At 38.1% G+C, this 14,824-nt stretch overlaps 1 long non-coding RNA gene across 1 annotated transcript in view; it reads left to right on the top strand.

Moving 5' to 3' along the window:
* Positions 1-14,419, top strand: part of LOC129060384 (uncharacterized) — a 38,900-nt gene extending 24,481 nt beyond the window's left edge. Inside the window, exon 4 of the long non-coding RNA XR_008527061.1 lies at positions 14,306-14,419. This is a non-coding gene — a long non-coding RNA (uncharacterized LOC129060384). The remainder of the gene's footprint in view (positions 1-14,305) is intronic.
* The last annotated feature ends 405 nt before the right edge of the window (positions 14,420-14,824 follow it).

Genomic DNA, 14,824 nt, shown 5'->3' with positions numbered 1-14,824 from the left:
AGGCTCCCATTTACTAAGTCAATACATATAACAGGAACAATTTTCTTTAATACACAAGACATGAAAAGGTAAATATGTCATTAGTAAAGTTCTGGCTTTATTATTATTATTAATTATTATTATTTTCATTTCAGAACTTGAGACTTTTCTCAGGAATTATCTTCTGTTAAAGAAAGCAAATCCTATGGCCATGGGCAAAACCATCATTTCTAATCCCTGCCTAGGATTTCAACATGATCATCAGATATTCAGTGACACTTTGAAAATTCAGCTTGCATGAGTGCCTGGGAGTCCTCTCTAACTTGTAAAACTATTCATGGGTCTCAAGCTATCATATCATACTCATACCTTTGTAGAAAGGGAGTGCAAAAGTTAATTAGTTTTAGCTAGAGGAATTAAAAGAATACATTATCCCTCTTTCAAGGAACCAACTCAAATCTAATAAAACAATGCATAACAATGGTAATAAAGCAACAACCAAATGAGCACTATTTAACGTAATAAACACTCTTTGGACATAGCCTAAAATTCATACACAGTGTCTACTTCACATCTATAACAGACTCAGAATTCTTTCAGTCATCAAGCAATTTGGGGTGCCTGCCATGTGAGAGCAATGTAATAGGCACCAGGATGAAGTGGAGAGTCAACAGACACAGTCTCTGACCTTGCGAAGCTTATGGTCTTTGTCTATTCATACTGACAGACTGGATTCTATGCGGAGACCAAGGAATGACAGACTGTGGTGACAGGAAAGAGTGAAGTGGGAGAAAAAGAAATAGAAAAAGATGATTAGGAAAAAGTGAGAGTGAGATCATGGAATACATTTGACAATGAGACAGAGAAAAATGCCTCCAAATAATCAAGAATGTCCGGCATTGCCCTATCATTAACCTAAGAGTAGCTTTCTTATAACTTTTTCATAATACCAAAACATTTCCATTATTAGAGCAGTCTTCATGAGAAGCCTAACTTTATATTCTTAGATTAATATTTATAGTTTCTAAGGCAAATAGTAAGTTCCCATATTTTATTATATTATCTTTCTTTTTCATTAAAACTAATATGCTACAGAGATCAAGATCTAACAATGAGGTGATAAAAAGTGAAAAGCAAATGTCAGATCCTTATGTGGCCATAATAGCTTCATGACTCATATTGTAACACAAGGTATAAAGATACAACATATACAGCATATATATATATTTTAATTAATGCAATACCACCTGAATTATGTTTTAGGTAATTATTAGAAGCAGGAATAAATAAGATTAACTGTTGTATAACTATATAATTTATTTCTAAAATGATAGTTTTTAATATTAAGTAGGTAGATAGTATATATAGTACATAATTATGGGTTTTTTTTCCTTTCTTATATATTTCATTTAAGTTTTTTCTTTTTCTCTACTTCTAAAAAACAAAAAACAAAAACAGGATACATGTGCAGAGTGTGCAGGTTTGCTGCATAGGTATACATGCGCCATGGTGGTTTGCTGCACCTATTGACCCATTCTCTAAGTTCCCTCCCCTTATCCCCACCCCCCAATAGGCTCTGGTATGTGTTGTTCCCCTCTCTGTGTCCATGTGTCCTCAATGTTCAACTCCCACTTATAAGTGAGAACATGCAGTATTTGGTTTTCTGTTCCTATGTTAGTTTGCTAAGGATGATGGTTTCCAACTTCATGCATGTCCCTGCAAAGGACATGATCTCATTCCTTTTTATGACTGCATAGTATTCCATGGTGTATATGTACAGCATTTTCTTTATCCAGTGTTTCATTTATGTGCATTTGGGTTGGTTCCATCTCTTTCCCATTGTAAATAGTGCTGCAATAAACATAAGCATGCATGTGTCTTTATAGTAAATGACTTATAATCCTTTGGGTATATACCAGTAATGGGATTGCTGGGTCAAATGGTATTTCTGGTTCTAGATCCCTGAGGAATCACCACACTGTCTCTCACAACGGTTGAACTAATTTACGTTCCCACCAACAGTGTAAAAGCATTCCTATTCCTCCACAGCCTCACCAGCATCTATTGTTTCCTGACTTTTTAATAATTGCCTTTCTGACTGGCATGAGATGGTATCTCATTGTGGTTTTGATTTGCATTTCTCTGATGATCAGTGGCATTGAGCTTTTTTTTATGTTTGTTGGCTACATAAATGTCTTCTTTTGAGAAGTGTCTGTTCATATCCTTTGCACACTTTTTGATGGGGTTGTTTCTTTCTTGTAAATACGTTTAAGTTCCTTGTAAATTCTGGATATTAGACCTTTGTCAGATGGCTTGATTGCAAAAATGTTCTCCCATTCTGTAGGTTGCCTGTTCACTCTGATGATAGTTTCTTTTGCTGTGCAGAAGCTCTTTAGTTTAATTAGGTTCCATTTGCCAACTTTGGATTTGTGGCAATTGCTTTTAATGTTTTTCTCATGAAGTCTTTGCCTATGTCTTGAATGGTATTGCCTAGGTTTTCTTCTAGGGTTTTTATGCTTATGGATTTTACCTTTTAAGTCTTTAATCCATCTTGAGTTAGTTTTGTGTAAGGTGTAAGGAAGGGGTCCAGTTTCAGTTTTCTGCATATGACTAGCCGGTTTTCCCAGCACCATTTACTGAATAGGAGATCCTTTCCCCATTGCTTTTTTTTGTCAGGTTTGTTAAAGATCAGATGGTTGTAGATGTGTGGTGTCATTTCTGAGGTCTCTGTTCTGCTCCATTTGTCAACATGTCTGTTTTGGTACCAGTACCATGCTGTTTTGGTTACTGCAGCCTTGTAGTGTACCTTGAAGTCAGGTAGCATGATGCCTCCAACTTTGTTCTTTTTGCCTAGGATTGTCTTGGCTATGCAGGGTCTTCTTTGAGTCTATACTGAAATTTAAAATAGTTTTTTCCAATTCTGTGAAGAAAGTCAATGGTAGCTTGATGAAGATAACAATGAATCTATAAATTACTTTGGGTAGTATGGCTGTTTTCACAACATCGATTCTTCCTATCCATGAGGATGAAATGTTTTTCCATTTGTTTGTGTCCTCTCTTATTTCCTTGAGCAGTGGTTTGTAATTCTCCTTGAAGAGGTCCATCACATCCCTTGTTAGCTTTATTCCTAGGTATTTTATTCTTTTTGTAGTTATTGTGGATGAGAGTTCATTCCTAATTTGGCTCTCTGTTTGCCTATTGTTATTGTAAAGGAATGCTTGCGATTTTTGCAGATTGATTTTGTATCCTGAGACTTTGCTGAAGTTGCTTATCAGTTCAAGAAGTTTTTGGGCTGAGATGATGGGGTTTTCTGAATATAAAATCATGTCGTCTGCAAACAGAGACAACTCAGCTTCCTCTCTTCCTGTCTGAACACGCTTTATTTATTTCTCTTGCCTGATTGCCCTGGCCAGAACTTCCAATACTATGTTGAATAGAAGTGGTGAGAGAGGGCATCCTTGTCTTGTACCAGTTTTCAAAGGGAATGCTTCCAGTTTTTGCCCATTCAGTATGATATTGGCTGTGGGTTTGTCATAAATGGCTCTTATTATTTTGAGACATGTTCCATCAATACCTAGTTTATTGAGAGTTTTTAACATGAAGGGATGTTGAATTTTATCAAAGGCCTTTTCTGCATCTATTAAGATAATCACGTGTTTTTTGTCTTTGGTTCTGTTTATGTGATGGATTACATTTACTGATTTTCATATGTTGAACCAGCCTTGCATCCAAGGGATGTAGCTGACTTGATCACGCTGAATAAATTTTTTGATGTGCTGCTGGATTTGGTTTTCCGGTATTTTATTAAGGATTTTCACATTGCTGTTCATCAGGGATATTGGCCTGAAATTTTCTTTTTTTGTTGCATCTCTTCTCGGCTTTGGTATTAGGATGGCACTGGCTTCATAAAATGAGTTAGGGAGGAGTCCCGCCTTTTCAATTGTTTGGATAGTTTCAGAAGAAATGGAACCAGCTCCTCTTTGTATCTCTGGTAGAATCCGGCTGTGAACCCATCCAGTCCTGGGCTTTTTTTGGTTGGTAGGCTATTAATTACTGTCTCAATTTCAAAACTTGTTATTGGTCTATTCAGGGATTCAACTTCTTCCTGGTTTAATCTTGGTAGGGTGTATGCATCCAGGAATTTATCCATTTCTTCTAGATTTTCTAGTTTATTTGCAGAGGTGTTTATAGTATTCTCTGATGTAGGTCATATTTTTGTAGGGTCAATGGTAATATCCCCTTTATCATTTTTATTGTGTCTATTTGATTCTTCTCTCTCTTATTCCTATATAGTCTAGCTAGCAGTCTATTTTGTAAATTTTTTTCGAAAAGCAAGCTCCTGGATTTGTTGATTTTTTGGAGGGTTTTTTGTGTCTCTATCTCCTTCAATTCTTCTCTGATCTTAGTTATTTCTTGTCTTCTGCTTGCTTTTGGATTAGTTTGCTCTTGCCTGTCTAGCTGTTTTAATTGTGATGTCAGGGTGTCGATTTGAGATCTTTCTAGCTTTCTGATGTGGGCATTTAGTGCTATAAATTTTCCTCTTAATATTGCTTTAGCTGTGTCCCAGAGATTCTGGTATGTTGTCTCTCTGTTCTCGTGGTTTAAAAGAACTGTTGGATTTCTGCCTTAATTTCATTATTTACCCAGTAGTCATTTGGGGGCAGGTTGTTCAATTTTCATGAAATTGTGTGGTTTTGAGTGAGTTTCTTATTCCTGAGTTCTAATTTGATTGCACTGTGGTCTGAGAGACTGTTTGTTATGATTTCAGTTCTTTTGCATTTGCTAAGGAGTGTTCTACTTCCAATTATGTGGTCAATTTTAGACTAAGTGCCTTGTGGCACTGAGGAGAATGTATATTCTGTTGATTTGGGGTAGAGAGTTCTGTAGACATCTACAAGTTTCCCTTGATCCAGAGCTGAGTTCAAGTCCTGAATATCCTTGTTAACTTTCTGTCTTGTTGATCTGTCTAATAGTGACAGCAGGGTGTTAAACTCTCTCACTATTATTGTGTGAGAGTCTAAGTTTCTTTGCAGGTCTCTAAGAACTTGTTTTATGAATCTGGGTGTTCCTGTATCGGGTGCATATATAATCAGAATAGTTAACTTCCTGTTGAATTGTTCCCTTTACCATTATGTAATGGCCTTCTTTGTCTTTTTTGATCTTTGTTTGTTTAAAGTCTGTTTTGTCAGAGACTAGGATTTCAACCCCTGATTTTTTCACTTTCCATTTGCTTGGTAAATTTTCCTCCATCTTTTTATTTTGAGCCTGTGGGTGTTTGCATGTAAGAATGGTCTCCTGAAGACAGCAATGGGTTTTGACTCCTTATCCAATTTTCCAGTCTGTGTCTTTTAATGGAGCATTTAGCCCATTTACATTTAAGGTTAGTATTTTGTAAATTTGATCCTGTCTCATGATGCTATTTGGTTATTTTGCACACTAGTTGATGCAGTTTCTTTGTAGTGTTATCGGTCTTTACATTTTGGTGTGTTTTTGCGGTGGCTGGTTCTGGTTTTTCCTTTCCCTATTTACTTCTTCTTTTAGGAGCTCTTGCAGGGCAGGCCTGGTGGTAACAAAATCCCTCAGCATTTGGTTGTCTGGAAAGGAATTTATTTCTCCTTCACTTATGAAGCTAAGTTTGGCTGGATATGAGATTCTGGGTTTAAAATTATTTTCTTTAAGAATGTTGAATATTGGCCCCAGATCTCTTCTGGCTTGTGCAGTTTCTGCTGAGAGGTCCACTGTTACTCTGATGGGCTTGCCTTTGTAGGTAACCTGGCCTTTCTCTCTGGCTGCTCTTAAAAGTTTTTCCTTCATTTAAACTTCGGAGAATCTGATGATTATGTGTCTTGGGGTTGATCTTCTTGTGGAGTATCTTAATGGTGTTCTCTGTATTTCCTGAATTTGCATGTTGGCCTGTCTTGCTAGGTTGGGGAAGTTCTGCTGCATAATATCCTGAAGCGTGTTTTCCAGCTTGTTTCCATTCTCCCTATCTCTTTCAGGTACTCCAATCAATCATAGGTTCGGTCTTTTTATGAAGTCCCATGTTTCTTGGAGGCTTTGTTCATTCCTTTTCATTCTTTTTCATCTATTCTTGTCTGCATGCCTTATTTCAGCAAGGTGGTCTTCAAACTCTGATATCCTTTCTTCCACGTGGTCAATTCAGCTGTTGATACTTGTGTAGGCTTCACGAAGTTCTCGTGCTGTGTTTTTCAGCTCCAGCAGGTCGTTTATGTTCCTCTCTGAACTGGCTATTCTACTTAGCAATTCCTCTAATTTTTTATCAAGTTTCTTAGCTTCTTTGCATTGGGTTAGAACATGCATATTCTGAAGCCTAATTCTGTCAGTTCGTCCATTTGATCCTCAGTCCAGTTCTGTGCCCTTGATAGAGAAACGTTGTGATCTTTTGGAGAAGAATCACTCTGGCCTTTTGAGTTTTCAGCATTTTTTCATTGTTTCTTTCTCATCTTCACGAGTTTGTCTAGTTTCAGTCTTTGAGGCTGCTGATCCTTGGATGGGGTTTTTGTGGGGGCCATTTTGTTGTTGTTGATGCTTGTTGTTGCCTTCTGCTTGTTTGTTTTTCTTTCAATAGTCAGGTCCCTCTTCTGTTGGGCCGCTGCAGTTTGTTGGGGGTTCAGTTCAGGCCCTATTCATCTGATTCACTCCCGTGCCCGGAGATGTCACTCAAGGAGGCTGGAGAGCAGCAAAGATGGGTGCCTACTCTTTTTGGGACGTCTGATTTCGAGGGGCACAAATCTGATGCCAGCAGGATCGTTCCTATAAAGGGCATCTGACAACCCCTGTTGGAGGGTCTCGTCCAGTTGAGTGGCACAGGGAGCAGGACCCACTTAACGAAGCACTTTGTCCCTTGGTGGATTGGGGGGTGTGTTTTGCTAGGGGGAAACCCACTTGTCTGGGCTGCTCAGATTCCTCAGAACTACCAGGAGGAGAGGCTAAGTCCACTGGTCCACAGAGACTACAGCCACTCCTCCTCCTAGGGGCTCAGGCCCAGGGAGATCTGAATTCTGTCCCTGAGCCTCTGGCTGGAGTTATTGGAGATCCTGAGGGAAAGCTCCACCCACTGAGGAAGGATGTGTCAGGGTTAGGCCTGAAGAGGCACTCTCGCCACAGATTGCCACAGCCAGTGTATTAGGCTGTGGGGACAAGTCTTGGAACCAAGCCTTCCAGCCTCCCTGGCCCCAGCAGGGGAAAAGCGCAGCTATAGAAATGGGAGCTATAGAAATGGGTGCTGTCTTTCCCCCACCCAGGGAGACTAGCATGTTAGGCAGTTGTGAGTCCCAGTGCTGGCTGCTGCCTCTCCCTCAAGGAGCTCAAATGACTTAGACGGCAGACAGCGGCAGCTGGTGCTGGTCTCCTCTCCCCCTAGGAGTTTGGTAGGCTTAAGCAGATTCCAGCTGAGAGGGTTTAAGAATCTGTGCATTTCGGGGTTGGGATGCTAGGCCCCAGTGATGTGAGTTCGTGAGTGGGATCTTCCGATCCATGGATTGCACAGTTCCATGGAAAATGCACAGTCACCCCAACTGGGTAGCGCACTCGATGCCTTCCTTGGCTGGGGGGAGGGGGTTCCCCTTCCCCTGTGGCTCTCAGGTAGGCTGCTGCACCACACTGCTCTTCCTTCTGTTGGTCACGCCAGCCTTCTCATCAATTTTGCTGAGAGAACCGGGATACCTTGGTTGCTGGTGAAGAATTCACATGCTTATTATCATTTATTTCAATGGAAGCCTCCAAATGTGGTTGCTTCTAGTCGGCCATCTTGCCCCTGCTCCCCTAATTATGTATTATATACCACACATATTTAATAGCAAAAGCCATTATTATTTATAAAAACCCTTTTTCAGTCATTAGATGGCTGTGTCATTTAACTCACTGAAATTTTCAAACATCTTTATTTTATTAAGTTTGCATTCCAGCATATATAATATTCCCTACATTCCTTTATAACTCTTCCATCCTTAATTAAAAATAATTTTCCTTCCTATTATTCATTTTAAGGTAACTATTTTATAAAATTAAACTTAAAGCTCTGTCTCAGCTAAAAATGTGTACATTCTTTTCTTTAACAATAATTATGAAAACTGACCTAAGGAATGTTCTTTATACAAGGGAAAGTAGTTATAGCATAAGGTCAGTATCTCTTATGTGGTATCAAAGATGATTTAAATAGGATCCCTTGCCAATGGATAACTTCTTGTAAAGTTGTGGTATCAAAGATGGTTTAATAGGATCCCCTAGAAATGGATAACTTTAAATCAAAGATGATTTAAATAGGATTCCCTAGCAATGGATAACTTAATGTAACATCAGTGCTGGAAATTCACTGGTGAATGAAACACGTGATCACCGGCATGTTATAAAGAATGCAGCCTGATGAGAGGAAAAGCAATATCAAGAGCAGATCTCTGTGTTTAAGGCGTTGTAGAAAGAACAGAAATGATTATTCAAGAATTATTCCACCTTCAGTCTATAATATGCTATATGTAGTTTATGAAACATTTCACATAAGATATAACTTTGGTTTTATGTCTTAAGTTAATGTGAAGTTGGTGTCATTCTAAACCTGTTTTGTTAGGTAGTTACCATATTTCTAAGATGACACTGGTTACAAGATGTATTTTTTATGTTCTACTTAGAATGAAAAAATACTGCCAATTAAAGATGGCACAGTCTCATTAATAAGACACATCTCATTTTTAGAAATGTTATAGTATGAAAAATGTGCATCTTGGAATTAGTGAAATCCAATAAAGAAAATCTCACTCTAATCTCCCCCAGTCTAGCCTTTTCATCATTAATCTTTCCCCAGTGTCCTAAATTGGTTCATATCCCATACAAAGTGTCAGAATGGTGACTTCCTTACAGTAAGCCTTCTTTACTAAATCCTGAAGAGCCTGTCCCTCTTTTTGTGATAGATCAACAAAGCCATTTAAAAGAGTGTCCTTAATCATATCTCTATGCCCTTTCCATGACTGTTCCTAATGCCTATGGCACAGATCTATACAACTCCCGAGACTAAGGAAGTTCATGCTTTCTAAAGCGCTTCCTGACAAATGTCTTCTTACAGTGTTACCTGCCTACTGGACTGTTGTCACAAAGGTAATGCCGGAATGATTGACAGAAAGAGAAGAAAACAAGTAACTTTACTGGAAATGAAGAATACAAGAACATACTGCATGAAGTAAAGGGAAGCAAAGCAGGAACTATAAGCTTCCTAGGTTCTCAAGGCTCCACAATGCCCCTTGCTGACAATGTTATCACCTGGTTGGAGTAAAGATTTTGCTTTAGGATTCTCAATACCTGCCTATTCTTCCACCTACCCCCAACTATGCTAAAGGCCCTGGATATTTGACACCTGCTTGACCAAAATGTGCAGTAACTGATACAACTCCAGCACATTCCTAATTGCTGCAAGACCAAGTAAAACTATTCAATTCCCCAGACATAAAAACCATCAACCAGACAATATTTTGAGCTAGAAATAGGTACTTTATCACTGTATACATTTTATTTCCCATTCTGTTTGGGTTTTGTTTATTTATTTGGGGAGTTATTGGGTTTTTTTTCCTTTTTGAGAAAAAAGAGCACCTTTTATCTTGAGTGTTGTCAGAAAAAGTCTTTCTTACCAAATGGGCATCAGAGACTTTGTTATACCCAAAATAACACAAGCAGACATTGTCCTGTCTACGGCAACACAGGGAATTCATATTTCAATGTCTAACCATTTTAAGTCTACTTACAAGTGGAATAATCTAGAGTTCACTGTGCAGAGTACATTGGATGTTAGAGTTTTTTATTCCTTAGGTAGAACTTTCTGACATTCTAATGGTCCTTTGTTAAAGAGAGAGAAAAAGTGGCCATTTTCAATCACAGAAAGTTCAATTCCAGCACCTAACAAGAGACATCTGTAAAGTGACTGGTGAGAGGAAAACATTTTTCACAATGAATGGATGCTGCCTCTGAGTTCTTTCAGTTCAGTTCTTACATCAAGAAAATAATCATTAGGGATAAATGCCTATGCTGTATTATTTTTAGCTCTTTTGAGGAGAAACCTATTATTTCTTTCACTCCCTGGATGAGGCAGAAAGTATTCTCTTAAGGTCTCATAACATAAACAATTCTGATGATTTTCATATTGTAAGGAAACGTCCTATATTTTATTGTGAACGGAGACTAAATTATTAAGCATAAGAGTAAAAAATTATTTCAACCTTTGAAAATTCTACTTTGGTTACAGATAAGACTGGCTACAACCTACTTCAACTTGCAGTGCCTGGGAATGGTCCTGACAGGATTCTGGCACAGTCAGGGTTGGGACCCATTTCTGTATGAGTCACTGTGGTACAGTGGGGTGATTGTTGTAGAGTGGGGGCAGAGATATTCTGATTTTCCACCCACGTGACGCTGGGGGAGTCAGCACCAACTAAACTACATGGCATGGGTTTCTCAACCAAAAAGGAGAAAACTAATATTAGAAAGGGTGTGGGAGAAGCATAAATAATAGAGATTCCCTTCAAAGATTTTTTTTGGTGATGCGGATCCATCATCAACCCAAAAATTCTTGCTTGTCACTTGGGATTCATTCATTTACTGAAACTTCCTGACAAAGGCAGTATGATACCTCCCTGTTCACTGTCGTTAACAGTCAGTATGGCCTCCATACATCACCTGAGATAGGGGTATACCACAATCACCCAAACATTCAGAGATCAGCAACCTCCACCTTATCTCACATGCAACACTGGCTTAATACTTCTAAATGGTTATCAACTCCTGATCTGTGACATAGACATATAGCAATGTATTAACTACTGTTGACTAATTGTTCTTAAATAACAAATGAAGTGAAACTTATTTACTATGACTTAGGTGCTGGACTCAGACCTGTTTTATGCACTCCTACTACTTTCAATTATTTCAAAAAAAAATTTAGACCAGCCTTTATACTTGGATTCTGAGAATATTTTTAATTTTTGCCTTAGTTAAAAAGGTATTTATGATACATTGAGAATTATTTGATATACCAAAAATCTTTAAGATTCATAGGAATATATCATTTGCTTGTCTTCTACAAAATCTTTCCTAGTTATATGTAGATTAAATATGGTTTAACAAAAGCTACTTAAAACTATCATTGGGAAATAATTAGCTATAAATAAGAAAACACTGTAAATTAACATAATTTCTAAGTGAGATTAATTATTATTAATGGACTACTCATTCGGAAGTTCAAATCCAATTTATATAACTCCTTGACTAAATGTTATTTACTTTTGATATATGAAAGCTTTTATGTAACTCCTTGACTAAATATGTTATTTAGCTTTGATATTTTTACATTGATCCAGCTTTAAGGATTATAGTTTACACTTCGAACAATTAAAACTGCCAGATATTTTATCCTGCGTTTGGCAATTATGAATAGAGTGATTACAAACATTTGTGTTTACGTTTTTGTGTAGACATAAGTTTTAAATTCCTTTGGGTATACATCAAGAAGCACAACCAGGGTAACAGTATGTTTAGTTTTGAAAGAAACTACAAAACTGTCTTCCAAAGTGGTGTACCATTTTGCATTTGCAATAGCAATAAATGAGAGTTCCTGTTGCTCCATGATTTCAGCAGAATTTAGTGTCAGTATATTAAATTTTGGGCATCCTAATAGGTATGTAGTGGTCATATGGTTATTTTTAATTTGCAGTCTTGATGACACATGAGGTTGAATATCATTTCATGAACTCGCTTGCTATCTGTATATCTTCTTCGGTAGGAGGGCTGTTCAGATCTTTGGTTCATTTTTAAAATTTGGTTGTTTATTTTTAGGTCCAAAATACTTGCAAAGTCCTTCATTATCTTGCCCCATTTCTATCCACCTCATCTCCTGCGTCTCCCTCCTGACACTCAACATTCCAGGCACACTAGCCCAATTCACTGAGTAGTTTCATTTTCAAATATGAAATGGAGGAGAAAAGGTCAATTTAACTATCTTTTCAAAACATCTGCTACTTCAAGGCAAGGTCTTCCAAAACTTGCCTCCACATGGACTTTTAGGAGTATAAATCACAACTACCAAGCCTGTTCAAACTGTTCTGCAGATACTGAGAAAGACTGTTGAACATCAGAAATATATTAATATCAGTTATCTGGTTATTATGAGTTCATGTCTGGCCTTGACAAAAGACCAATTGCTCATTTCAAAGCTGTAACTGTTTTTAATCAACAAGTGTTGAGCCCTGTTTAGCTAATTCAGAGTGGAGTCAACAGCAGATGGAAAAGCAGCTTGGCATCTGGCTTTGGCCCTGCTGCACAATTGCCAAGAGAAGCCTGAGCATCCTGCATCACCTGCCTCTTCTGTTGTCATATGAATGGCTCATTTTGTGGCTCCAGCAATGCTTGAAATTGGCTGTCTGGTATCACAGAATGCCTGACCCTGACCAGGGGGCAAATGTCAAACCATGCCAGAAAGTGTGGCTTGGTTACAAAATGACTAGCAAAATACATTTCTTAGGAGAAGGGCATTGTGCTGGTTTGATGCCAACTACTTATAAAATTATTCCATATTTAATTTTAAAGTTCACTTAGTTGATTGCTAGTCAGGCATTAGACACTAAGATTATAGAATTGTATTCCCTACTTCTATCCTTTCTCCTATATTTTGTCACTAGCATTCATAAAAAACTTGAGTGAAAATACAAAACACTCAAGCTAGTCTGACTTTGCTAAGAGTCTGTCCTAGGTCGAATTCCCTAGAAGCAGACTTAATATGGGCACATGGTCTATTGAGGAAGTGGTTTTTAGAAGCTGGAGGAAGCAGGCAGATTAGGGAAAGAGGGTGGATAATGAGGTTGCTTCAGAAGCCTGGCCTCAGATTGGTCCCCCAGGGAGCTTGGGAGCATGAATTGAATCTCACAGGTTGTACCAACCAGAGGCAAGGAGGCTGAGCTGCCACTCCTCCACAGTAGTCAGTCATTGGCTGTGGGCCTCCCAAGCACCTCCTGTCTGCCTAGAACCAACCTCCAGAAAAGGTGTCCCTGTGAGCTTTCAGCAACCACAGAAGCTGGAGATGGGAGCACTAGCCTAGTAAAGAGGATCTCAGAAGACACCAAAGTGTCTTGGCAGCAGGAGACTTCACAGGCTTTTTATACATATCTCATTGACTTTTGCTATCCTAATTATTATGGCATTATCATAACCATTGTCATGCCTGTATACAAATAATACCCACTTTTTAGTTCTAAACTAGCCTGATCTATTCCAACCTCATTAAAATAGTGAGAAACTGAGAATTTGGAAACTATACAATTCACTTTTATCCCAGCAAATTATAGATAGCTGATTATGATCTATAGGAAACTTACAATCAAGGGACATTTCATTTTTTTTCTAAACCACTTTATTTCCATTCCACTATTGCTACTGCAAAGGACTACTCTCAGAAAACAAAAGGTAACCTATCCTTCAAGACTCACAATCTGTGATGACAAAATAGTGATTCATTTCATGTTAGAATTTAGTAAAAACTAAATGAATGAATGAATCAACAGCTTAACCTGAGACCCTAAAATGTTGACTAGTAGAAAAATTGTCTTCAGACCTTCTCTTCCCCAAACATACCAGAAGCAGGGGCAGCTTTACCACAGAGATAATAAAATTGGAATATCAGTGTCCTTTCTTCACTTACGTCCTGACCAAAGCCTGGGAGGGGCCCTAACATGTTTTCACATATTTCTTTTTTAAATTTTGCAAAAGCAACATACTTCAGACTTTTTCTTAAAGAGGACTCCGAAATCATTAATTGAATGCTCTATAAAACTTAGATTCTGCCATGCTTATCCCATTACCAAAACCACATCTTTCTCACTAAGTAGCCAAGGTGGGAGGTGATAACTGATTCTTTAGCCACCAGATGCCCACACATTTTAGGAACAAGGCAAAAGATTTAGAGCCTGCTCTCATCAGTTCATCACCTCTATGGCTAAAATCTTTATTTAGAAATGCTTATCATGAGTATGCCTGCCACAGCTAACAGAAATAACACCCTGTAAGTCCTAGAATGTGCAGGCTTCACGGTTTCTTTTGGTTTTCTTGCCCTACTTGCCACATAACCTTAAATGACAGCAGGCAAGAGGCTCCCAAGCATTTATCTGAGAATACAAGATTGTCTCTATTAGTGTATCTGCAGCACCTGAGTCTGCATAGGCCATTTAGATTTTAAAGGCCACAGCATTTCAGATCCAATCTTAAGGCTGCCAATTAAGGTATCATTTGTCTTTGCATAAAAATTATCTTGGGGTGTTTTTTTCTTTTATCCCAGGCTCTTATTTCCTGTAAATCTCCAGTAGGCAGTACGGACCACGAGTGCTTAACCTGTTTGAAAACTATCCACTGCAGATTCATTTGCAAACGGACACTATGTAAATACTTGGTGATAAGTGATGATTTGGGAAGATTTTCATTAAAAGTGTTTGATGAGGATCAAATCTTTATGAAAACACTCTACAGCCAGGGTGACTTTCCCAGAGCCATGACTGAACCACTTCAACAGTTACTGGATATGGAAATCCCTACTATTCACACCAGCTCCACACATTATACAATGCCTCTGAAATCTGAATCCATTAACAGAGTCAGAAAATATGTTTTAAAATATGAGAAGAGCTAAAAATGACTTCTCCTGCAATAAGGAAACATATATTATTGGTCAAAGGAGATTTCCCACCAGTGCTTACACATCCTCAGCTTACACATTAAATTCTACTTTTGACTAGAAATATTCATTTTCAATAATATATATTTTCAATATTTTAGAACAAGGAAATACATGCCAAGGCTT

Source organism: Pongo abelii, chromosome 6, assembly GCF_028885655.2.
Source record: "Pongo abelii isolate AG06213 chromosome 6, NHGRI_mPonAbe1-v2.0_pri, whole genome shotgun sequence".
NCBI lineage: Eukaryota > Metazoa > Chordata > Mammalia > Primates > Hominidae > Pongo > Pongo abelii.
This window is presented reverse-complemented; position numbering and strand designations above follow the sequence as displayed.